At 40.6% G+C, this 27,339-nt stretch overlaps 1 protein-coding gene across 3 annotated transcripts in view; it reads right to left on the reverse strand.

The window, feature by feature from the left end:
• The window catches only part of LOC149311345 (trophoblast glycoprotein-like), a 103,891-nt gene that overhangs the window by 6,142 nt on the left and 70,410 nt on the right, over positions 1–27,339 (reverse strand). Inside the window, exon 4 of one of the 3 annotated variants that reach the window (XR_016281780.1) lies at positions 21,586–21,730. The exons of 1 other annotated variant lie outside the window; for it this stretch is intronic. The gene's annotated coding sequence lies outside the window, so the exon portion shown is untranslated. Of the gene's footprint in view, positions 1–21,539; positions 21,731–27,339 lie in introns of those variants that run through there. One more of the 3 variants, XR_016281779.1, reaches the window with a different exon arrangement.

Raw genomic sequence — 27,339 nt, forward strand, 5'->3', positions numbered from 1 at the left:
CACTGTTTTCATTGTGCAAAGGGGTCAGCCCAGTGAGCCTGACCAAGAGCCTTTCAGGCCCCACATGCAATGGAAGTAAATAATAGCAACAATCCCAGAGATGTGAGGAGCTTGTGGAGTTAATGGAGCAGGAAAGTGGCATGCTTAGATTGAATTGAGAACGAGAGAGAGAGAGAGAGAGAGAGAGAGAGAGAATGGTTGTGCTTTTGTGTGTGAAGGAGGCATCTAGATTTTCTTGGTGGAATGGGATAACAAGAAAATAACAACTCCAGGAACTGATGTTATCTTTAAGTTAGACACAGCAGCCCTATTATCCACAGTCCATGATGCTCCTCCCTTCCCCATTCAGTCTTCTGTGTTGGGAGTGCACAGAGTTTGCTTGACCACTGGTCTTGCTGAAAGGCCAGTTTGGGAAATGATAGGCAAAAGTGTCAATCTGAATCCTCCAAAGTAACATATTTTGTGGCATAGTAGTGTGCAGTTTGACAAGATAGGAATGAGGTGAACGTTGAAAGCTGGTCTGTAAAAAGCAGGTCTGGTCAAAGACATTTTCCTGCCCAAGGTATGTGGCTAGTACCCATACCCTGCCCTAATTCCACATGCAGAAGCTGAACAGACTAGCATTTCAGTCTTACCTGAGCACTAGTGGTATGATAGCATTCTCCATCATATCTGAGGGCACAGACTAATTTAGAGGATGAATGGCAGGCTCCATCCCACAACAAATAATTCCTGCTTTCAGCACCCACTGCCTGAAGCAGTAGAATCATGCTGCCTAATGATGGGCTGTGGCGTCACTAGGGGTGTGTGGTGTGTGTGGACTGCACCAGGTGACACCCTAAGTGGGGGGGGGGGTGACACCACTGCTCCTAAAACACCTACGTTTTGGCAGAAATGAGCTGTTCACCTGCTTCCCTTTAAAATGCTTTAAAAGATGATGGGAGTGGGTAATGCTCAGTGTGAGGAGAAAGGAGAGGCCATTGTATTTTTTTTTAAATTCAAATTTCAAAATTTTTAAATTTAATTTTGTAAAAAAATTGAAATTTTATTTTTTAATTTTTTAAAAAAAATCTTTAAAAAATCACATTTTAACCAAATCTTCACTATGCCTATGTAAATACTTTAGGTTGTGAATATGATATTGTAATTTGAAGGTACAATTTTAATTTTGCTTGTTGTTTATCACAACTATTAGTATTGCACTCAGTGCTACAAGGGAGTTGCAATTTATAAGTAACATTAGTGCAAAAAAGGATTGCTAAGGATTCTGTATGGTGTGAAATGGGAAGAGGTCAAGGGGTGGTGACACCATCAGTTACCACACCGGGCGACACCAATTCTAGGGATGCCATTGCTGGTGGACCAGGTCTCTTTAAAAGTATGTCATATTACAAGGATGTCATCTACTTGTTTGATCTCAAAAAACTTGTTAAACTCAAAAGTGGGTTCATTCAGACATCCATACCCACCAATTATCTGATTAATCCTCTGTCATGCCACTTTTTCAGCTGCTTTAAAAAAATCTGTCCTTCTCCCGCTTACCCCCTTTGTCCTCAGCTTACTTCAAGTGGTGCAAAATGAGGTCAGAATACAAAAGTAATTTGCACTCATTTAACTCATCCAGGATAGGAGGGTGGCATCTTGTCCTTCTCTGTAGACTCAGACAAAAGCCTGGGTGTTCTTCCTCATTAAAATCTTTCTCTATCTTGTCCATATTCTGATGCTGCTTAGAGGCATGTGTCCTTGTTTTCTTCTGAGAAATGTTCGTGCATATGGATATCTCATGCCAAATTACAATTGATGCTCAAGAAAACAGGTTTGAATCATTCCTTTGTCATTAGGAAAGTTTTGTTCAAGAATTTAGAAAACTACTAATGAATTGCAAGGAACCCATATTGCAAAGCCTTGTCTACCTGTCTGCCTTACCAGCTATAGATTTACCACATACCTGAAGCCAGCTATTTTCATCTTGAATAAAAATTCAGTTAAAAACTCACAGTCATGTTACATACAATGCTCACAGCTGGTGGAACATGAAGATAAAAAGATATCTTTAAAAAACAAACCTTACATACCTGGTATACCGAAGATTATTCCATAGTCCTGATACTGCTGAGGAGCAGACCCATATTGGTTTCACCACCCAACGCAACTTGTTGGCTATGATGTGAACAACATACCCCAGAAAAATCACAATGATATGAGGGGCTGATAAAGGGAGAGATATTTATTAAGATACCATTTTGCAGCTGTATTAATGATATGCATTCTGTTGTATGGGAAATTCAAAAAAGAATATATAACATGACAATTATACATTGCCTCTGTATTGTCACTTGCATTTTGTGTGGAAAAAATTATCCCACTTAATGTTTTGAGAATGCATGTAAAGTGACCTTCATTCAGTGGCAGGCATTTCAGACGCCAGTGAAAGGATTATCTCTTTCCCATAGGGATCAGTGAGTAATTTTCCTTGGTGTAGCATAAAGTTTTTCCAGGCCAAATTGTCTCCTCCTTACTCAGTAAGTCAAATTTGCAAATTTCTCCCTAAGAGATCACATTAAGTGGGAAATTAGCGTGCCTGATAGTGAGAGGGTGAGACAGGCTACTGCAAATATGACTTGACTTTCTAAATTTAGGGCTTGTTTGTATCAGTTTTAAAATGACTTCTAGAAGTCTGGAGCACATGCCATATTATTAAAATCAGAACATTTTAAAAACTGAAATTGAATGATCTCATTAAGGCCTTAGTCATGTCCTATTTTAATATGTATTGGATTTCTTTTTCCATTTGGAGTGATATTTTACTGTGTAAAATTAGTCTTCTCAGCCTTTTCCCTGCAGCCAGATGATGAGAGTGAATTGTACAAAAAAGGAAACAATACTAGGAACAATTCATTACTGTCATGTCTCTCAGTGGCCTAATAAGTAAGAGTGGTAAAGTGACTTTTAATGGGAGAGTTAGTGAGCCAAAGAGTGAAAGAGATTGTACACATGATCTTTGCACATGTCGTTGTAACAACCCACAGTAATTTAAGATTACAGCTTTTGTAATGTTGAAGGCAGCACTGTCATTACAGCACATGGAAATCTTATTTTAAGATCCTTAAAATAAAACCTTTGTGTTAAGGTATATGGTGAATAACCCCATGAATTGCCAGGGTCCTGATGACTTACAAACAGGGATCCAGGACCCAAAGTGGAGTCTGCTTCTGCTCTTTGAAAATCCTTGTTCTGTTGTCGGGTGGAGAACATTTGTCTCCACTGCCCAATGTTTTAAAGACTAGCTGGGAGTTAAAGTCTATGGATTTTATCACACGCACCTTTAAACCACTGTAAAAGTTGGAAAATAGCACCTTTGGCAATACCTACCTCACAATGTTATCCCTATCTCATTGCTGCCTTGTCCTCAAAGCATTGTTAGAGCACACCTCACCACTGATGGGGACAACCCATCAATAAGTTCCCAGTCATGCTGGTATATCCTTCCCCAATTCAACAGTTTTCAAAGACTAATGCTCCCTATTTGGTTTCCTTTAAAAGAGAGAGTTTTGTAAAACTATAGCATCCTTGGAATATTTTATTTATTTACACATGTTAGGGAATAACATAATTGGAAGACAAACAACAAAAATGGTGCAAGGCTGCCAATTTCCCCTCTCTAGAGTGCATTTCAAGGCACCTTCACCTGGATTACAGTTCTCTCTGTGTGTGTCTTCCAAATGATAATCATTTTTAATGGTTAGTGGTTACACTGCCCTGAGATGCTGAATTTAGGGAAATTCATTTTCCCCTATAACTTTCAACCCACAGAATTTAGAGTTGTAGCATTCTGAGTACTGGTCACACATGACTGGGGATTCTGGAATATGTAGTAGAATAAGTAACTTTGAAAACCTTTGAATAAACTGTGATTCTCATACCTGCAAAAATACAATATACAAGCCAGTCTTGTGGCTTGCCACTTTTTATAGTTAAGTGAATAGCCTGCATACAAGAAACTAAAACCAAAATCACTACACATGTATAACAACAACAAGAACAATAATTATTTCTATCCCACCTTTTCCCCAGATTGGGACTCAATTAAAAAGGAATCTATTCAGTGGGATGAATGAGATGGTGCCTCCTGGACATGCATCCTGGATATGCTTCATGTTGTCATTATGTCTCTTGGCACAACATGGGGGCCTCATGCACTGGATTAGTGCACACAGCTGTCATTCAGGGCTCTTTTCCAAAAGGGGAGTTCTGACTGACCAGGGCTGTTGCAAGATGTTTTGTTGCCTGAGGCAAAGAACAGGAGCCCCTTTCCCTCCATTCTAGATGGAGAAATGAATTGGGGCCTTAGCACATGAAGGCTTTTGCAGCTCAGATCCAGAGTCACTGCGGGTCCAGCCATGCGCATTCAGATTATAACGTGATGTATTATCAGACATGATTGCTTTCTATGGGGGGGGTCGTTCTGAGGTGGATCCACAGTCAATTCAGAGTGACTCCTGCCACCTGTCCCATCATCCCCTGCCTGCTCCTTCACCCTGATCTCACCCCCAGTGACCCCCTGCCACCTGTCCCATCACTCCCTGCCTGCTCCTTCACCCTGATCTCCCCCCTCTGGCACCCTGCCACCTGTCCCATCATCCCCTGCCTGCTCCTTCACCCTGATCTTGCTCCCCAGTGGCTCCTGCGACCTGTCCCATCATCCCCTGCCTCCTCCTTCACCCCGATGAAGGATGACAGCTAAGGAGGGGGCAGAGAAGGATGACAGCATCCCAAGCCCCATTGAGCATGCACAAGGGTGCCAATTCGGATTGTTGAATCCCTCTGGTGTGGTAATACAATGTGCACTCGCTCCGCTTTGCCCAAGTAGAGACCACAATTTCATTCCTCAGGTATGATAATAAATCATGTGAATTGCCTTGGATCCAAAGTGACTCTGCTCCCCCCTCGCTTTGAATTGGAGCTTTTGTTTCACATGTGATAAGGCCCTTGGAGTGACGTCTTAATTTTAAATCAACTGTGGTGAATGGGCATTTCCTCTACCACACTTGAGAGTGTTAAGCTATTACAGTAAGTGGGCTCAGGGAGGGGCAAGGCAAGCAGGGATATCTCACCCCTCTGAATTAGGAGTGCCTAGCCAGGACTATCACTAGCCTTCAGACTTCAAAACTAAAACCTGAGTCCTATGTCACACGGGATGGCCCTTGTGATGTCCCTAAGCATGATACATCAACTACATTACACAGAGCAACAACACCAAGTACTCATGCACACTTGGACTATTCTGGCCAGTCCCTGGAGTATTCTGGCACCAATTCCCCCAAATAACCCATTACCCTTTGGCTCTCTTCTCCACTGATGACATGCAACTTCTTTCCCACAGTCCCTGTTCATCTTCCATTTCACATCTGCTAATAGAGGTATAGCCAGATGATCCTGTGATGCCCCTGCCCCATGGCTGTGGGAGGAGGAGGAGGTTTTAATGGCTGTATGAAATGTCTGTGGAAGAGTTTTGGTTGCTGTGGTCGAGGTAAAGAATCCCAGTCTTGGGAGCTATCAAAAATAGGCAGGTGTGAGGTTAACTGAACTTACAGGGCGGCATCCCGTGTCCACCAATCTTTCCAAGGTAATAATAATAATAATAATGTCACATTGACAAGTCTTGTGGAATTATCAATATTATTATAACATTAAAAAAAAATCAAAGCAGAAACCCAACACCAACCCAACCAAAACAAAAAGCAAAAACTAATACTGTGCATTCCTTAGTATTCTGTTTGTTCTTTTGGGTCTCCTCCCTTCTAATGTTATTTTAATGTCTCACGTCTTACATAAACATTTGTTGGTGTTTATGAAGCTTCTTGTATTTTATCTTGTGTGTATGTGCCTTCAAGTTGCTATTGACTTATGGTGACCTCCTGAATTCCATAGGGTTTTCTTAGGCAAGGAATACTCAGTCTTACCAGTTCCTTCCTCTGAGAAATAGTCTACAGCATCTGGTCTTCACTGGCATTTTCCTAACCAAGTATGAACTAGAGCTGACCCTTCTTAGCTTCCAAGGTCAGATGGGAGCTGGTGACTTTAAGGCATTTAGGTTTACTGGGGTAAAATGCCAAATTTTGAGGATTTTTCTCCCCCTGTTTGTAGGCTTCTTAATGTTGCTGAATGTGAACAAAGCATGTGAACAAGGAACATGTGCACGTGTGTTGCAGTATCATGCACTAAGCATGCAAATTATGCTCATACACCGCTATACAGCTTTGTTTCCTACTTGGAGAAATAGAAATAATTCAGTAGAGGCCATATGGCACACACAACTGTGACTATGAACAGAGATGAATGGCCAGAGGGGCACATAACTCATGTCCAGAGGACTGTAATATGCATTAATGTGCTTAATGGTCACATAAATGTGTCTTAATGTGCTTAATGGCCACTACTTCCTGACTGCACTGTGGAGCTCTTTAGGGTTCTCACTAACATCAAGTATTCAGTGGCTGGTCGGCATGGTCAGCAAGTGTGTTGTTATCATAATGTGGCTAGCAAGCAAAGTTCCACTTCCCCTTCAGTTTGGTATGTGTGTATGGAGTTGGGGGAGGTCTTTATTATGTCACCCAGAGGTGGCACCCTGAGATCGTACAGTCCTAGGAGAGCTGGGAATTGTAGAGGTAATAGAGGTCAGTGGTGTGGAGGTGGAGAACTGCTAAAGAATGTGGCATTGAACTGTACAAGGAACTCAAATTTTATTTAATTCTCACTGGAACCCCTGCTTTATCCCCCATGCTGAGCTTATGCTAGACAATATCCATGTGTTCCAGGCCCATTCCTTCAGCCATTTATGTTATTTATTGTATATTTTATTTAAAATATTTATATCCCACCCCACATCATAAAATCTCCAGTTAGCCTACACAATTTAAAATTAGAACAATAACAGTTTCAAGCCATAAAAATAATCTCAACATTCTAAAAGCATATTAAACAACGGCATCATTTGAAAAGCTAAAGTTAACATAATTTAATACTGTATGTGAGTATGTATGTGTGTACACACACACACACACACACACACACACACACACACACACACAGATTTGAATGAAATCAGTATGTCCCAAAGGTATTTATTACAAAGACAAGTTTTAATTTAGGACTGGAATGAAACTCATGTTGGCCAAAATTGGCCCTCCAAGGATAGCATATACCACAATTGGCTTGCCTGGCAATGAGGTCTAGAAGCATGCCTTGGCAAATTTGCTTCTCAGACATCAAGTTCTGAAGCAGATTCAGGATGCCATGCTTGGGCAGTGACTTTGGAGATTCATGGAATATAATTATTTCATCTCTATTTTGATCTGTTGAAAAGACACATGAGTGGTGCTTGGATAATAAACAAAAAGAAATACAATTATTTCTCAGCAGCAGGTAGTGGCTTGATTTGATATATTGTATATTGTGTCCATGAAATTTCCCTGACATAAATTTAATTGCTAATCTCTCTCTAATTAGATTAAGGTGTGCTTCATTTTATCACAGCCATGCCTCCTGGGGTCTTTGGAAGAGAACAGCAGCACTAAAGCTATTGCTATAATAGCCAGCATTTTCAGAAGACATCACTCCGACACACAGATGCTAGTGTATATAGGCCATTTATTTTGTGAACAGCTAAAGGGAGGGGGATATGTTCATTTGGAAATAATCAACAATACACTCTGCTAAGAATCATATGCAGGGAAAGCAACATTGATACTTTTCAGCACTTTGGTGGAAATGTCACATCTTTCCCTCTGTTTTCACTTGGGATTCTGGAAGGCAAAATATTGAAAACTATTCTGAAAACTTCAGTTACTGCACAGAATTGCTCTTGTCAGCTTTTTCTCCTCTCTCTCTCAGGACAGGCATATCATTTTATCAAAGTAGAAACTGAATGTGAAATGAATGGAGGCAGAGTGCTTTGAGAAGGTATTAGAAGTAGAAAAATGTTTTCTGTAGTGAAAACAATGCCCTTGTTTGCACTGGCCAAGATACTCCAAGGGCTTCCCAGACAATCTTGGCCCCAGACTTGTCCCAACCTGCCCTCTCTACCTGTCCTCTATTCTTGTGCCAAGGTTGCTGTCTGCATCTACCACTGCCACAGGTTGGTCACTTCAGAGCTCAGAACAAGGCACCCAGCAATTATCATGTTAGCACACCCTGCATACCCCACACTATATTTTGAGGCCCCCATATTTCATATTCCATATCTAGAGACAGCATGCTTTTGAGACATCAATGATTTTTCAGGAATATTAGGTCAGGTTCCCAGGAGAAAAGGAGCATCCAAATAATGGGACAATAAAATTGAGATGGGTGTACTAAGTCCGCCTTCCTTTCCTCACGTTATCTGCATTTCCTCTTGCACCTTGAGACCAAAGGATCTCCTTGTACCCCAAACAGTAAGCCAACCTCCCTGCTTACCCACTGTTGTGTTCCCAGCCAAGCTTCTTTGTCCATCCAACCTGGGGATGTCCTGATCCAAGTGCTGTTTTTGTCACAGTAAAATTAAAACCACCAAGCAGTCCAGAAACCCACTGCTCATTCCTGAGAAAGCCATGAGGTCTTTGTTACAGTGCTTGAGATCATTAAGTACACCCCCACAGGCTAGTCATCAGGTATAAGTATGGGTCTCAGAAACCTGGCTTTTGCATGCTCACAGTACACAAACAGTTGCCCCATATATGCAGCTATGCTGCCCTCAAACCTCCCAGTCTGAGCCATTCCAGCTTTCCATGGTCTACTCATCAGACAGGTAATTATTACTCCCTGAAAACCCACCAAACGCTACTATCCTGTTTCCATATTTCCATTTGAGTTAGCTCTGGATGTGATGTCTGTGTGGATTGCTATTGTGTATGTGTGACTGCAGTCTGGATTTATTTCTTAATAAAACTCTTTTAATTCACCCCAAATCCTAGAGCTCTCTTCAGTCATTACTGGTATAAACAGGTGCCAACAGTCCTAAAGGTTACCCAGCCTCTTGCAAAGCCAATTTCCCCAACATTTGAGGTAATGCTGATAGTTGGTGTGGACTCCCAGTCCTTTCCACCTTTCTTTGGGTAACAATAATTGACCTCAGAGTGAGTGACTGGTGACGGTGGACACACAGGATGGCTCAGTTGGATGCATGTGCAGACATCTGTCTTAGTATGGGAACAGAGGGCTCTGTTCTTACTGGACTTAGAGGTAAATTTTTAAAATTTGTGTTAAGGGTGTTATACCCTGGTTCTAGTGCAGAATGTGGTGGACATTTGTCCAGACTGCGTGCATCAGAACCAGGGTTTGGGCCATATGTTGTTCATGGCCCATGTAGACAAGGCCAATGAGACCATTTATGTAGAGTGCATCCACATTGTACAAATAATGTAGTCTGACACCCCTTTAACTGTCATGGTGCCCTCCACTTTTATTTGGGATTTATTTGGAAATCCTGGGATTTGTAGTTTTGTGCGGCACCAGCACTCTTTGGCAGAGAAAGCTAAAGAACTTAAAAAATTATCTGCGATGTCAATCTGCATTATTTCTACAAAATAGATGCACCCATAGCCTTACAGCAAGACTACAAGGTTTTACTGAATACATAACAGTTAGGAATTTGTAATCCTAGGTTACAAAACCATAACTGCAATATAGAATGCCAGCCAATATTAACAGTTTTTGAAAGAGAGGTCTTGTAATATACTCTATGTGTGTTCTCCTCTGTTCACCTGTCCTCACTTTCTTTATGGACAAGGCAGAAAAAGCAATGTTGCCTGCTTAAGGCAAATCTTGCACATTTTAACACCATTTGTTGAACACATGTTTTTGCAAACTGGATGTGCTCTCTGTCTGTCTTTTTAATTCCCAGTCTAGCAGTGCACATCTTAATCTTGCAATCCATTCACATGTCAAAATAGAAGGAAGAACATATACCAGCCACCCAGGTCACTGCTGTTAAAAGAAACAGTAAATGCTGTGTAATCTTGTATATCAAATCTTTCAACAGTTAGCAGAGCTTTTTCTTAGCCTGATTTACTCTTTTTCTCACAAGCATAGCCATGTTATACCGAAGATTATAAACAATTGAGTTTCTTTATTCCTTTACTGATCTTAGTTGTAGAAGAGGCTTGACAACTGTGCCAATGGCCAGTTTTCACCCCTGTACTCCCAAGGAGACCACACTGGCATGTTTCCAGAGACTTGGAAGTGATGCAACATTTTTTCCTGGTGTATATTTAGATAATATCTGGCCACTTGGTGTTTTTGATTTCAGCTGACAGAAACCTCAGCTAGCTTGACCAAGTTGAGCACTGGAAGTCCAAAAGACCTGGTGCATCCTAGGAAACCCCAGTAAGTCCCTGGGGCACCCCCAATTTAATATTTTACAAGGTCATTTTTTTGCTTCTGATGATCAAAATCAGGCCAAAATTGCTGCAAAATGTGGTAATTTTGCTCCCTTACCTTCCCTGTCCCCCCTAAAAGCAGCCAAACATGCCCCCAAAATGAAACTGAAACTGATATTGCTACATTTCTGTTTTTAGCGGTGTGGTGTAGTCTATCAGTCATCCAGGGTGTATGAGCATGTATGCAGTAAACTGTTCCTTCCTCTGGTGTAATTGCCTAGACTGGTTGTAAGAATTTCAACAAAATACTACACTATATAGTCAGCCTTCCATATCCATGGATTCCTTATTTAACCATCCACTACTTGAATATATTTTAAAAATACATAAATTCCAAAAAAGAAACCCCGATTTTGCTATTTCATATATGGGACACTATTTCACTATGCCATTGTCTAAAATGAGTCCTGAGCATCCATGGATTTTGGCATCCGTGGGCGATCCTGGAACCAAAGCCTAGCAGATGCCAAGGGCCCACTGTACTATAATCTTGATTGCTGCACTATTATTGTTAAGGAACCGTAGACATATTCTCAAAGCAAAGATGGCAAGGGAAGCGCTACACAAATGCAAAGGATTAGAGGTTCATGCTTGGATCACTATCATACCTGGAATTGCTGTAGCTGTCTCCAGGTGTTGTCCATTTCACATTTTATATTCTCTAACTTTTTCAATTTGGCAGGACAATCCAGATTAAATCTCTGTTGCTCCGTTTATTCAGCTGCTATTATAATGACCCAGTTTCTCTCTCTTCCTCCCACTATCTCTCTTTCTCTTCAGATTAGTTGTTGCAAATGAACACATTATTATTATTATTACTATTATTATTACTATTATTATTATTATTATTATTATTATTATTTCCTGCCTTTCTCCAAATATAGGGACTCAAGGCATACTTAACTCTGCAGGGGATGGGATAGAGGAGAGGAGGTGTTGGCATCGTGTGGCCTTCCTTGTAGTCTCAGGCAAAAGCAAACTACTGCAGCCTTTCCCAGCTTGTGTATGCTTCCTCATTAATAGCCTCTGTCATCTTTTGATAACACTCTGATATTGGTTGGCCACATATGTCCCAGTTTTCATTTGTGGAATATTGGAATGTATGACACTCATGTTTCTTTGCATGGCTAAGAGGCAGTCACATAGGAAAAATAAGCAGTTCTCTCTGTATGTGAAACAACCAACTTTGGGGAGGAAGAGGAGAAGGAGAACAGGGGAAGAGGGGAGGATTTGTTACTTAAATTTTGCCCACATTTTAATAAATCTCTTCTCCTTCTTGTTTCAGAGGTTGCTATTACCAGAGATGAAGCCAAATGCACAAGCAGCTGTGGTGGCCAAAAACTTCAACATGGAATGTGCTGTTGACGGGGAGTGAAAAGGCTGAGACTGGTGGAGTATAGCTCTGCCACCCAAACTACAAAACATGGAAACAGCTACAAGGAACCTTTAAGGAACGGTTTCCTTTTTAGGCAAATTATTAGTGACCACAAGAGAGAAAAAGTGATTGGATGAAAGAAAGTTGCAGAGTTCCAGCTGTAGTTGAGGGATGGATTTAACTCACTATTGCAGCCAGGGAAAGGTAGAATTACTCTAACTTGTTCAATTCCACATATGGGCTAGAAAATAACTTTGCTTTGGCTTGTCTTCCATCAAGCACTGTGCCCACGGGAGCTCTCTCTCTCTCTCTCTCTCTGTCTTCAGGACCTTTCTGTTACTCTTCATTAGACATAACAGACATGTCAAATCGAAGACTTTCATGGCTGGTATCCATAGGTGTTTGTGGGGTTTTCGGACTATGGCCTGTTACAGACGGCCAAAATAAAGCTGCTTCGTGTCTCTTTGGAGGTATGCTGTTTAAATGATGCATGCATCCTAAGAATCCGGAAGCTGCACCAAAGCTGCACTCCAGAATGGAGTGTGGCTTTGGCATGACCTCCGGACTCTTAGGACCCATGCATCATTTAAATAGCATACCTCCAAAGAGACACGAAGCAGCTTTATTTTGGCCATCTGTGTGTTCTAGAAGAGTTTCTTCCTGACGTTTTGACGGCATGTGTGGCTGGCATCTTCAGAGATTGCTGGCATTGAAATGAGATATGTTTCCAAAATTTCTGCCAGCACAGATCAACCAGGAAGAGCTGAGTTCAAGTCTCACTCAAGCCATGTCTTCATAGCTAAGCTGCTCATAGAATACAGCTCAGTCACAACTGAAAAGGAATAAATAGGCTGAGAGGCAGTGGTGGACCAAGGTCACCCAATGGGTTTAAGGACTGAGCTTAGAGTTGGAACAGAAGACCTAGCCACTCTCTCATGCCAGCTACTGTGGAGGATATATGCATGTTGTCCCTGGTGTCCAAGTTAATTCCGCCATTAAAACCAACGAGTAATCAGAATTTGAATAACTTGCATCTCCTGGGATGTTCATGAAAGTACTGATGCTGTAAATATATCCAAAAATCTGAGGCCAGACAGTGAATGCATCATCTGCACTCTGGATGATTTTGTCTGGGTAAAAAGCAGCAGCTTTTGTCAATAAACTATGTCTCTATGGCGTAATCTATAATGAAATGAAAGAAGAAAATATGGTACTGAAAAAAATGGCTCCTGTCTTGAGAAACAAGATATATTGATTCTTCTAAATGCAGGTGATGAATTTTCATTTAACTTTAATGAAAAAGCTTTGTAAAGGCATGCCTTTTTCTGTTCAGGTATAGTACAAGATGACATGGGTTAGTAAAGTTTAAAAGATGCTGAGAAATATTTCTTTTATACCCTCAATGCACTTTTTAATTGTTTTTCTTCAGATACTAGAAATAATTTTTAAAAGTCTTCTCAGATTACCATTAACTTCAAAACCATTCTGATGGAAAATATTATAATTACTTTCCCCCTGTACCAGTGATAATCATAAGGTCCTTAAGAAGTGGTGTTTTAGCAGCAGGTGCATATGTAATATAATATTTAGTATGATTTCATCACACACAGGAGGAAGTGGAAACATATGTCAGTTGCTTCCCAAGTGACAAGGGAACATAACCTGTCAATTGCAGTGGCTGATTCCTGGTAAATGGGGATTGGGGTGGCTGGCTGGGTGGGCTGGGATTTGCTGCATACAGAAGTTAAAATTAGAGTACCTCCTACCCCTACAAACAATTAGTCATTAAAACCTGCTTAAGCATAAAGTTTTTTTTTTTACTTCATATTAAAATGTATTAAAGTAATCAATGGTGGTGTGTTGCTGTTATTTCCTTTCAAGTCATTTCTGATTTATGACAATCCTAAGGTGAACCTATCATGGGGGTTTTCTTGGCAAGTTTCATCAGAGGGGGATTGCCATTGCGATCCCTTGAGGCAGAGAGAGTGTGACTTGCCCAAGGTGACCCAGCGGGTTTCCATGGCTGAGCTGGAATTCAAACCTTGGTCTCCAAGTGTCCTATTGCAACACTCAATTATTACACCACACACATACTTTAAAATCATTTATTTAAAAATCATCTGGGTGGACCTTCTGGAGAGACTGGTCCTTCTTGCTCTTTTAAACTCAGAAGATTTATCCAGCTGATGGATCTCCTCTGGCAGGCCATTCCACAATCTAGGGGAGGCTGACAAAAATGTCATCTGGGAAACTGATGTCAGTCTAGTTTTGAGTGACTGAAGTAGATGTCCCTCAGAAGACCTGAAGGTACAGGTTGGATTATACAGGAGAAGGTGTTCCTATAGGTAACTTGCATCCAAACTATTTAGTGCTTTCAAGGTGATAGTCACTTTGTACCTTGCCCAGAACTATTAGTCAGAATAGACCATTGAAGTAATTGTTGAATGATGAGTCTCATTGATTCAGCTGATCTTTTCAAGCTGAAATTAACAATAGGATTCAGACCTAGACCTGATGGGACTTGGTGTTCAACAATGTCTGAGTGACCATATGATCCCCTCCTGTGAGGTAGCTCTTAAGACTTCTGGTTTAATTTCATATTACTCGATGAAAGAAATTTTGTAGCTTTTTTAACAGCTGGAAGATAATAATCAAATCTGTTACATTTTATCAGCCTGTGAATCTCAGGTTATATGACTGTAGTGGCACTTAACTACACTTGGAAGCAGAAAGAATGGAGCAGAGGGTGGCCAATGTGACATAACTAATACAAATTATACAGCTGAAAAGATTAATAGGCAGTTTGCTTAAAAGCTGCAGAAAATGTAAGCAAAGAGAATTCTGATGGAGAGAGCACTTGCTTTATGATCTCAGCATGTCTTTCTGTTTCATATCCAGTTGATATATCGATGTTAACAGTATGCTTTTGGGATTCTTTTAAAAAGGATGTGGTAAAAGAGCATTATGGAATCTTCAAGAAATAATGCATATGGAATGTTACTTAATTTAACCCATGAGATGTAACAGCAGTTGTAATTAGCTGTTTTTGAGTCAACCCTGACTCATGGCGACCCTTTGGATTGGACAGCTCCAGTCTCCCCTATCTTCCATTGCTCTACTTAGGCCTTGCAGATTCAGGCCCATGATTTCCTTGATTGAGTGCAGCCACCTGGCGTGCAGTCTTCCTCTTTTTCTACTACCTTCCACCTTCTCTAGCATTATTTTAAAATTCCAACACAGATGTTGGAGATCTGTTTGTGTCCCTACTCACAAATGCACAGACTAAAAGTTGAGGGACTTTCCCATGTGGCTGCAAAGAATACTAGCTGGGTGACACCTCTGCTCCCCAAATGTCTGCCTTTTGCCACAAACAGAATAATAGAATCATGGAATCATAGAGTTAGAAGAGATTCCAAGGGCCATCCAGTCCAACCCCATTCTGCCATGCAGAAAATCACAAAGCATCTGATGGATTTTTGTTTGTATTTGTTAAATGGCCAACACAGCTACCCCTGAATATTTTCTATATAGGAATTAGGATTTACAAGTAACATTATTACAAAACAATACACACACACACACACACTAAAGATATTGCATGGTGTTATATAGGAGGAGGTCAATGCAGGGATGACACTGCATCGGCTGATGCCAAGCCTCACAACACCACTAATGCCTGCCCCTTGAAGGAAAATTGGAAACAGACAGAAGATCACTTCCAGTTTTGTGGGGGGAAACCCATTTTGTCCCCTCTCTTCTTTCTTTCATTGAGGTAAGATGTACAGGGGCACACCTTGTTTTAGAGGAGAATTATACACCTTAAAGGAGTGATTCTCCCTTTTTTGAAAAAAAAAAAGGGACTTTTGTTGAGCTCTAGAGTTTTCAAGATTTCTTGTATGTAGCCTGAAGGATACCACCCTTATAGTGAATTCCAGTGTTCAGTTTCCTGGGTTGTCTCTGAACTCCTTTCTGGAGTGACTGGAGAATTTAAAAACAGGCAACAAAATGAACTGGCATAAAGTCAATAGGCTCACACATGTCTCTGCCACACATACACCAGTCCTGTGTATCTATGTGCCCTTACCTTATTTTCCCATCACAGTCATGTAAAATGATCTTATATGACTTTCCAACAGGAGCCATATCCACCCATTAGAGTAAGTAATAGCAGGGAAACTTTTCCAGAACTCTTTTGTCATGTGAATAGTAGACTAGTTTAAAAATAAAGTGGAAGGGGGTGGGGGAAGGGCCTGGATGTAGTCAATCCCCTTCATAGGCAGCCATTTATAATAGACAATGATAGTCTGAGAGGTGTTATTCAGAATGAATTAACTTTGGTCTCACTTTTGCAGTTATCTTGTGCTTGCTCGTACTTGAAAGATGGCACATCCTTTTGACTTCCTGCAACCTTTAGCTCTGCTCATCAAACTGGTTGATTTATTAAAATGAAAGGTAGGGAAGGAATATGCTTGTTTTGTTTCATGCTTCTGCTGACCTTCGACAGATTTCTGAATTTCTTCTCTCTCTAGACTTAGGAACTAATTGTTTTGGGATAGTTTTTCTTGCTCGACTGAGATCTTTTCTTGCTCTCTGGGTTCCCCAGTGACATCATTACATAGCTCTTACAGCCAACCATTTCCAAAGGGATTGCTGTGGGCTTGCAGAAAGGAGCATAAATCCAAAACAAAACACACCAAGTGTCATCTTCAAATAGAAGCAAGGCATAGGTGAGTGGCCTGCTCTTATTATACTGTAAGAGGACATGTTGTTGTTTAAGAGCATCTTTAGGTTGTAAAGAGGTAGCATCCCAGTAATAAACATTGATGCTACTGCAGTCTTGCTAAAGATGAATGCATTTAACCTAAGACAAGAAACAAGCCTTTTAGACTATAGTAAGGCAAAGAAGAAATCTGGGAAGAACTTCTTAACTACTGTGGCAGTCTTGTCAAAAGTTACATAACCATGTATTGTATCACCCTCATTGGTACATATGCATGAACATTTCAGGTTGCAATTCTACCTACACTTACCTGAAAATAGGTCTCAGTTGGACTTATTCCTGAGCAGCTATGTTTAGGGGGTTATTCACAATGTAAAAATAATCCAGGATGAATCCAGGTTAAATCTCCATTGTTCACACATATCCCGAATGCACCTAATTAAGTGTGATTGTGTGTGGGGGGGAGACTGCCAAAGAAACAGTTAATCCAAGATAATTGGGGTTTTCCTCAAGTTTTTAAAAAAAAGATCTGGTAGTGTGAATAGCCAATGCAAATAGACCCGAATAGACCTGGGATAAAACACCGAATGGCTTGAATGTGTTCCGAATGCATTTGCATTGTCGACTCCATCTTCATTTGAATGCTTGCAATGGAATTTGCAGAGATGCACATTGATGTGGTTCCACAGTGTGAATAACAAACCCAGAATGTGTGAGTGGGATGATTTGCATCATAGTGCTAAAAAACGATGTCTTAATGATTCCTAGGATTGCATTGGTGGGACAGTTACAATTGTGGCAATAATGTAGCAATTATGACTATGTGGGGATTGTGAATACATCTCAGTTATGGATGCATAACTTCCTTTCTTATTTCCTAAGAGAATGAGTCTTGTGGGCACTGTGGCTCAGCAAACATGTATCCTGTGCACAGATCATCTTTGAACAGTCTTTAGTGTAACTGTTACTGTGAGAGTTTTGTTCTCTTTTTAATTCCAATTCACAAGTCCTGGGAGACAACATGTAGAGCTTTGTGGTGCACTTCCCTTCATGTTTCTGACAGGATCATATAATCAACCAAACCTACAGGGGAAACGAATTCACATGTTAATTTTTGGATAACAGTGTCCAGAAAGCTGGCTGGCTGTGATATAGCGCAAAAGAGTAAGTTTTTCAAGCTCTTGAATTTGACATGGTCATATCTGTCCAGTGACAATTGCAAAGTCTCCATGATATGGCTTTTGGCCCTGAATGATTTTAGCACAAATCATTGATTTAATTATCAGCCATGTAGTTCCGTGTGCAGAAACTGTTGGCTTAAAGTGAACTTAAAGGTCAGACTGGCATACACGGGAATGCAGTAAATTGTACATAAAAGCATTATGCAAAAGCATTTGTGTTTTGCCTGGTGGATCTCTCCCCCCCCCTCTCTCTTAATCCAGCCATTGATTAATGTTTGAGCTTTCCAAAGCCCATTTGGAATCAATTGGGCTTTTCTTTCATTCTTGTGGCTTGAGGTAGCCCAGCCAAAACTGCAAATAGTGGCAAGCAGACGGGAGAGAAAAGTTCAAAATATCAGACTAGGATTGAGATGCTGACTATGTGAATCACATGAGAAAACTTCAAGTACACAATGTTTCACCGAGCCCACAAAGAAACCTTTCAGATCTTGCTTTCGAGATGGGTGATGCAGCTGATCTGAATGCAGGGAGCCAAAAAAAAAACAAACCCTGATATCTGTCACGCTGACAACATTCTGTGTGACAACAACATCTATTGCCTAAGAAGATTCTTCTTTCACGAAGAGATCAGAAACACAACAATGAGACAGATTCTTGCAGAGATCCTATCATAAGCTAGTTCAAGAAGGTGGCTAGGTTTGGCATTTGCCAGGGACCCAAGAGTAGCAGAGACGTCTCCCTAATAGTGCAGTGCTACATGAGGATACCATGATCCACAAGTGTCACCTTGCCCATTTGGCACAGAGTATCCTGAAAGACCAAATGCCTTCTATGAACATTTGCAACTCTTCCAGGCCCTATGGGAACAGTGAGGGCACCAAAGCCTGCTACCAGCACATGTTATATCCCAAAGTATATATAATGGGCATGACCATTGTCACCAAAAAAAAAAAAAAAGTTAAGACTGACTATGGTGGAAAAAGTATTCACAATTAATTGTTGCCAGGTTTTGGGGTGTGGGGAGGCAGTTTCTTGGCAGCTGGGAACCCCCTGTTAGGAAGAATAATAGATTGGGAAGAATCCTGCACAATTTTCTTCTGGTATCCAACATCCCAAAGTGTTGTACAGTAATCATTCTTTAATGAAAAACACAAGTTGTTTATACAAAAGCCCCTTTTCTGCACAGAAAATATGTTAAACAGAAGGGTATGCTGGTATATGTCACCAACACAAATCTGACCATAATATAACTTATTTATATCTGTGTTAGAATCATACAATCATAGAGTTGGAAGAGACCACAAGGGCCAGCCAGTCCAAGATGATTTAAATGCTGTTTAATTTACTACAATGTTCCACCTATTAGTCAGGAAGCAGATTTTTTAAAAAATTAATTATTGCCTATGGGACCTGGAATGAAGATAGGTCTAATGGTTTTAAATTACAGGAAGGTAGATTTCAATTGAACATTAGAAGGAACATCTTGAGTGGTCACCAGGATAGCTATTGGTGACCACACTACTCCTATTTTAAAATCTCTTCACTGGCTGAATATTAGTTTCTGGGCACAGTACAAGGTGTTGGTTATGACCTTTAAAGCCCTACATGGCTTGGGTCCAACCTATTTGGGGGATTGCCTCCTTCCATACAATCCTCCCTGCACATTTAGGTCCTCTGGGAAAAACCTCCTTCAACCAATAAAGACCAGGTTGGTAGCAGTGACTCTGGGGATCTTCTTGTCAGCTGTTCCCAAATTGTGGAACTGCCTGTCAGAGGAGATCTGGAACATCACTAATCTTGACAGCTTTAAAAGGGCTGTCAAGACAGATTTTTTCTGACAGGCCTTCCCTGAATAATCCACCCGGTCTTCCGTGGTCTTCCATGAATACAGACTATTATGAAGATCACACAAACTGCCCACCCCATGATCTATGACTGGCTCGGTGCTTGATTATTTTAATTATTTTAACTGTTTTAATTGTTTATGATATTTTATTATGGTATAGTTGCAGGGGGGGAAGGGAAGTGATATTATGTATTGTAATATGTACTGTATTTTATATTGTATTTTATTTGTTATTGTAAACTACCTCAATCCCATGGGAGAGATGGCATATAAATAATTTATTTATTATTATTATTATTATTATTATTATTGACAGTGAGAACGGTTTCACAAATGAAACCAGTTATCTATTGTGATGGTGTGGTGTCTGTCTCTGGGCATCTTCAAAAGGAGGATGAACCGCTACCTGCTGAGGATGCTTCAGATCCTGCACTGAAGAATATAGAGCCATGTCTTTATTAATTATAAGGATAATGGATTATAAGGATCTGCAATGAGCAACAGCTTGTATAACATTGTTAACTCTTCTCCGAAGAAGAGAACTGAACTAACTCTTTTCATTTTCCTCCTCCCCAATCCCCCCCAATACAGAATGAGAAGCAAATCTGATCTTTGAAGGTATCTTAATTCTAGATCTCTCATAAGGCTAAGCTACATCCCTGTTCCCTTGCTATATTCAGGAAGGACACAACAGTATTGAAGTTAGGATGCCAGGATGTATGCACCCCTGATACTGTGTGCCCAGGCATGTCTTAGTCCCAACATCCATACACCAAATGTGGAAGTGTAGTGCATGTCTTCTGTGCTCAGTTTATGGGTGTTTAGGATGGGAACTGGCCCAGGTTCTGTTCTTTCTTTTTGTTTTGCATACATGAATAGGACAGTAACTCAGCTTTTAATGAGAACAAGAATCAACAACCATCCAGAGATGAAACGTGCTTTCTTTCTGCTTTGTGGGGGGATACCAGAGAAAAGACATTTATAGCACTAGTGTTTTAACTAAGAGTAGTATAGATTCGGACTCTCACTGTGGTGCCCATAAATTTCAAAAAGACAGCACCTTCCATCCAAAGTGCAAGTAAATAACATGTGTTTGCTGCACTGAATGTAGCTAGTGTTGACTGAATATGAAGATACAATTTTTTTGTTTTTTGATAGCGCCACTGTGTTTTGACAGTATAGACTTAATGTGACATCCATTATATAGAAGCTTGCAGATACAGGAGTCTAGCATAGCAGGCAATCTATATTTTATCCTTTAGGGAGAAAGGAAACCAAGGCTTGCAGGACTGAGAGTGCCTAATAGATCATTCAGCTTGTTTTGCAGTCCCTGTAGCATTGCTCAGTGTCTACTAGTGCACAGTGCCTATATTGACCTTCTTTAAAGGGGGGTGGAGTGAGGACAGACTACATGGCAAACAATTAATCAGTTTGTCCTTATTGTTTCACTTCTTCAATAGATCATACATATTCCCTGGTGTTTTATTTCAAATTTCCATGTGTGTGTATGTGTGCACGTGTATGCTGAAGTGTTGCAGACTGAAGAAGTTTTGCAGAGTGGAAATATGAGGTCAGAACTGCATCCAGAAATCTATCATTTTTGATTTCTGCATTTGTTTAGAGGGCACCAAATTCAGGAGGGTATTAAATACAAGAGAGGAAAGGGGAAGGTCATCTCCAGGTACAAAGAAATATACTAACTGAGCACAACATCTTTCATATCCCTTCTTCAAAAGCACCACTAGGTACAATGAACTTGAGTTTTTGACCTTGAAAGCTAACTCTGTCACAGACACACACGTAAACAAACCATTAAAGAAAGGATTTGAAACATGTTGTGCTCAATAAGTACATCTTGGTGCACCTAGCTTCCTTTCCACTTTCCCTCTTCTTCTCATTTTTGCATGTTCCCATTAAGGCTTTAGAGCAGAGATAGCCAACACATACCCTTTAGTTTACATGTTCTTTTATGTGTGCGCGTGCACATGTGTCTTCTGTTACTGTTTCGGATTTTAATGCAACATTGCTGAATTGCTGCAGCATACCTTCCAATCGTCCTGATTTGACAGGGACAGTCTGGATCCATAATCCTCTGTCATCCCACGTTTTCAGCTGCTTTTAAAATGTCCCAGTTTCTCTCTCTTCTCCCACTTTTCTCCTTTGTCTTCTGCTTATATCAATTGATGCAAACTGAGTTAAAAAAGAAAAGCAGTTTCACTCAGCAGTGGGGAGTGGAAAGGAGTGGAGTAGGCTCAGGAAAAGGTAACCTGCTGCAGCCTCTCCTTGCTTATTTGCTTTAGAACCGTTATAACTTTTTAGCCCAACTTTTTTCATTGTTCTTTTAAAACTGTATTTCCTGAGAGAGCATCATGTCAGTTTCATGTCCTTTATTAAAGAAACATATTCATATCAATATCTTAAGAGTACTTCCACATCATCATGCTTTTTTCATTCTAAGCTGTTTCATTATGGTTAAAGTTCTGCCATATACTTTTTTTCCATTGGTGGCATTCCATATAGGTCTTCTTAGCTCCTTAATTTCACAATCAGTGGTCAATATTTTTGTTTTAAGCTCTCATATTTAAGTTTGCCTGCAATAACTGAATTCCAGGTGTCCAGTAGGTAACTGAGGCTGCACCTGCACTGCAGAAATAATCTGGTTTGACACCACTTTAACTGCCATAGCTCCGTGCTATGGAATTCTGGGAATTGTATTTTGTTGTGGCACCAGAACACTCTGACAGGGGAGACGAAGTATCTCATAAAACTACAGTTGCCAGAATTCCATTGCATGGAGCCATGACATTTAAAGTGGTGTCAAATCAGATTATTTCTGCAGTGTGGGTGCAGCCTGAGATAGGCCATCATCCATTTATATTGAACATTATAGTATGCAAGATTAGCAGTGAATATGTTTTGAAAAAGATAACTCCAAACCTGCTCTCCTCAGATATCATATGGACAACACAGATCATTTATTCATTTGATTGATTGATGTACTGCATGTCATTAAACCTCTCTGGATGCTTTACAAAAGGAAGATGCTCATATATAAAGTATAATAAATAGCATATTAAACCAAAAGTTGGAGCCAACATGGTGTAGTGATTTGAGTGTTGGATTAGGACTCTGGGAGACCAGGGTTCAAATGCCTGCTTGGCCTTGGAAACCCACTGGATGACTGTGAGCAAGTCATACTCTCTCAACTTCAGAGGAAGGCAATGGCAAGCCCCCTTTGAACAAATGTCAAAAAATCAAAAATAAACCTGAAAATGGTAATGACTTGAAGGAAAACAATGATGACAGTGTGTGTCTATAGGTACCGTTCCTGCAGAAATTGCCACTGTTCATAGGGATGCACTCCCATTGACTCATATTGTTCTTATCCCAAGACCTTTGCAAAGCTATGAACTATGTTTCAAGAAGTTTCCTTTTATTTTATTTATTAAAAGATTGGTAGGCATATCCCTCCTCATTTAGGAAGACCACCTCTAAGTCATACTGTCTCAGCCTCAGGGGCGGGAATGGCAACCACCCCCTGAACAAATCTTGCCAGGAAAACTCCAGGATAAGGTGACATCCCATTTGAAGCAGAGCATGGCTAATGAGCACATGTCCTCCCACAATCAACAGATGAAATCTGAGTATGGTCAATATGGGAAAATGTATTAACAAGAAAGAACAGACAATCTAGGGAGAAAGTTTTCCTTTCTACTGAGTTCATTGAGTGCAACTACTTTTGCACTTTGAACTCAGTTTGCAACAGTCCAAGCAAGCTGAGGACAAAGTGAGGAAGTGGGAGGAGGAGAGAAAAATGGACATTTTAAAAGCAGCTGAAAAGGTTAAGATGGCAGAGGATTAATTGGGACAGTCTGCATGAGTGTGATTTGCCCAAGGTCACCCAGTGGGTTTTCATGGCTGAGCCAGGATTCGAACCCTGGTCTCCAGAGTCATGGTCCAGCACCCATACCACCCATAATAGAAGACTATTTATATCTGAAGCAGGAAAGATTAACCCCATAACCAACAAGTTCCCACTGTGTTGACTTCTTCCAGCTCTTGCTCTCCAGCACTCACCCAGACTATCTGCCAGAACAGACTGGTCTTTAATGCTCTTTTAAATTCAGACAGCATATTCAGCTGTTGAATCTCTTCCAGCAGGTCATTGCATAATCTAGGGGCAGCTGAAGACAATTGCCAGCCTAGTCCTGGCTGACTGGAGTAAATGTCCCACTGAGGACCTGAGTGAATGGGGCAGATTATTTGGGAGGAAGCAATCCCAAACCACATGTGAAATAATCAATAAAAATATTTGATTTTTATTAAAAATAGAGAGAGAGAACTCTTCATCTTAAACTCTTTTGTTTCAATGACTATAGTGTAAACCAAAAGCAGAAAAGCAAGTCAGCTCCAAATCTGTAGGGTAGTGAATTGGCTAGCTCCTGCCCAAACATAATACTGGCTGTTGTGGTGGTGGTGTGCCTTCAAATTGTTTCCAACTTATGGTAACCCTAAGGTGATCCTATCATGGGATTTTCTTGACAAGTTTTTTCAGAGAGGGAGTTGCCATTGCCATCCTCTGAGGTTGAAAGTGTGATTTGCCCGGGATCACCGAGTAGCTTTCCATGGCTGAGCTGAGAATTTGTCCCTGGATTTCAGAGTTGTAGTCCAGATCTCATATCACTATGCAATGTTGACTCTCTTAACATTGACTGTACCCTTGCCATATTTGATGCCTCTTCAGTTACAGCTTATATGGTTATTATTGATTATACCAGCATATTTGCTAGGAAGGTTTAGAGTCAAATGCAAGCATTCTCTATGGTGGTGGCCACTGTGGTGGGATACAGAAAGGAAGCAAGGGGGAGGGACAATAATAAGGAAACAAGAGAAAACAGTACAAAGTACATAGGCCCTGTACAGACTGGCACTTTGTGCTAGCCTGAGACTGGAGTCAGGGCATTGCATCCAGATGACGCACAGCCTTGACAATGCCACCAGGGTGCCAAGATGCCACGCACCACTCCAGACGATATAAGGTGTCATGACGTCCCTCTCGTGGTGCGTCCAGATGACATAATGCCGAAGGGGCGCCATATAGCTATTCTTTTTGTGGCTCCTTTTTGCACCCTCGAGAGGCTGGATTGGAGCCGTGGCAGGAGATTGCCACAGCCCCAATCCAGCTGAAGAAAGAGCGGCTACATGCCGCCCCTTCAGGGCTGTTTGTACAGCACCTTTGTCTCATAAGCAGAGCCTAAATTTATTTATATATCATATAACTTTTTAATACTATATACATTATAATACTGGAATAAATGGTAGTTTTTCCAGTAGAAAGTTCAGTATGAAAAGTGGTCTTACCTAGCAATGTTCTGAAAATCTCTTTTTAAAATCAGGATTTGAAATCAATCTGTAAATCCTGAGATGACATTTGTTCTGAGATTGTGATTCATTGGTGCATCGTACTGAACGATCCTTCCATTCACACTTGGGAAATCATTTAATTGCTGGGCTGGATATTGCCTACAGGTTAGATTTATGGGGAGTTCGTTCTTCTTTTCCAGTCTCCCTCTCCCTCTCAGCTACCTAGTTCAGTTCTTTATCAAATCTTCTTATAAGTGAAAATGTAATTGTTGATGACGGTGCTCAACAGGATACTGTTAGGCCCATCAAAAAGTTCTATCCATCATTCTACCACTTGGGAGTACTAAGCCTATTACCAGAGAATTCAGCTCTTGTTATATTTTAAGTGTGTATTTGAAAAATAGGCTATTAAAATAATGGATGAGCTCTGTAGAATGTTCACCTTTGCATTCAAATCTAGGTGTGCTAAAAAAAGAGAGAGGTTTCCAGATGAGGATAACGGTGCACAATTAAAGTATTATGAATTTGATTAATCCTTTTCAGGCTTATTTTTAGAATTTATTCATTAAGCTGCAGCACTGAATAAGATGCAAAGGGCTAATCTCTTTGTATTAAATAGCCTTTGGTCAAAGAAAAAAATGTATTCAGGGAAATTAATTATAGCATTATTGAACTTTGGACCAAAGTTATAGTCCACCCATCACAAGAAATACTTAGGTATACCTCCTACTAATATCTGTGTGCATATAGCAAATGACAAATCTCGATTTTCAATTTTTTTTAATCATCTGGCAGTTTTTGTTCCCCCTAATAACAGTAGCATTTTTTTTTAGTTTCTAGAAATCAAAACATTGATTGCACATAGATAATGAAGAGGTATTTCATAATTCCCAATATCCTTTATGATAGGAATAGCATTTGCAAAGATACATTTGGATTACAGCTCCCAGAATCATTAGTTATAACTCCCTAGAGAGTCAGAATTGTGTAGTAGTTTAAGCATTAGACTACAAATCTGGAGACCAGGGTTCGAATGTTTGCGCTGTTGGGATATCGAGTCACAAGGAAAATGTACAATGTGGGTTTTAATAGTAACCGGTCATAAAAGGGTTACTGTGAGCCATAATGATTAGGCATTTAAACAGGAAGTGACATCAAAAAGATAGTCAACAAGTGCTGTAAAGTACTGTAGAATGTCACCAGTTTATGTAGACCTTGTGAACCCCTAGATCCTTTTAACATAAACCTTTTCCAAGTCAGGTGTCAATCCTCAGGCAGGGTGGCTGGATTCTTTGTGACATAGAGGGAGAGGCAAGGTCTAGTGGCTTCACGGAGCCTTTGCTAGAGTAGTGACGAGCATTTTACCTCAGAGAGGGTTGTGACTAGTGTGGATGGTGTCCATGTATATATTGTTGTACACAGTGGAACTCTTTCTAAGAATAAAAGCCTCATCTGAGGCTGTTTTTCCAGCTCACAAGCTGCTGACTACAGTCACGAAGGGGGAAAATATGGAGCCAAATGTTGGCATGTTGCCTCATTCACTGCACAACATCAAAAGCGTTTTAACATGCTCAACCATGGAAGCCCATTGGCTGACCTTTGGCAAGTCACATTCTTTCAGCCTCAGATGAGACAAAGACAAAGCTCCTCTGAACAAATCTTGTCAAGAAAACCCAATGAAAGGTTTGCGTTATGTCTGTGTATGTGACTTCAGGTCTCCTGTCCACGTATGGTAACCTCGTGGATTTCGTTGGGATTTCACAGGCAAAGAATACTCAGAGGTGGTTTTGTACTGGGTTTTATTTGGCCCCTGCATTGGTTTTTTGGCCACTGCATCACACTGTTGATTTATGTAGACCTTGTGAACCCCTAGATCCTTTTAACATGAACCTCTTCCAAGTCAGGTGTCAATCCTCCTATGTCTGTACACTTCACTTTTCCTGGCTAGATGTTGGACCTAAGGAAATATGTACATCACACTCCCACACACAGTTGTTCAGCTTTCCTACTCTGCCTTCCAGAAACCAACCAAAGATCTTAGCCACCTCTCCAGAGGGATGACTCTCACAGTAGACTTCCTTGTGGGGGAATACAACACCTGCCTTCAGTTGTGTCACGAGGGCTTATTAGAAATTACTGCAGTGCTTTCCTACCTTGCAACAGGGTTTGCATTGCCCGGTTCAATAGTTCATGAGAGTTTATCACATGGGATGATTTTCTCTTAATTTCGAATGAAAAGAAAGTGGGGCCAGAACGCATTCACGTGAATTCACTAGTTCAGCGAATGTACATGAATTCAAATTGCCCAAAAATAGCTTGCCATTGCCTGAAAATAGCTTGCCATTCCCCAAAATTGTGTGTGGTAGTCTATCACACAATAATGTTAAACCCCATAGTTGTGTTTGGATTGCCATTGGATTATGCTTCCAATTTCC

The sequence above is a fragment of the Sceloporus occidentalis genome, unplaced genomic scaffold (genome assembly GCF_023333645.1).
Source record: "Sceloporus occidentalis isolate IW3139 unplaced genomic scaffold, rSceOcc1.0.p SCAF_6, whole genome shotgun sequence".
NCBI classification, from domain to species: Eukaryota; Metazoa; Chordata; class Lepidosauria; order Squamata; family Phrynosomatidae; genus Sceloporus; species Sceloporus occidentalis.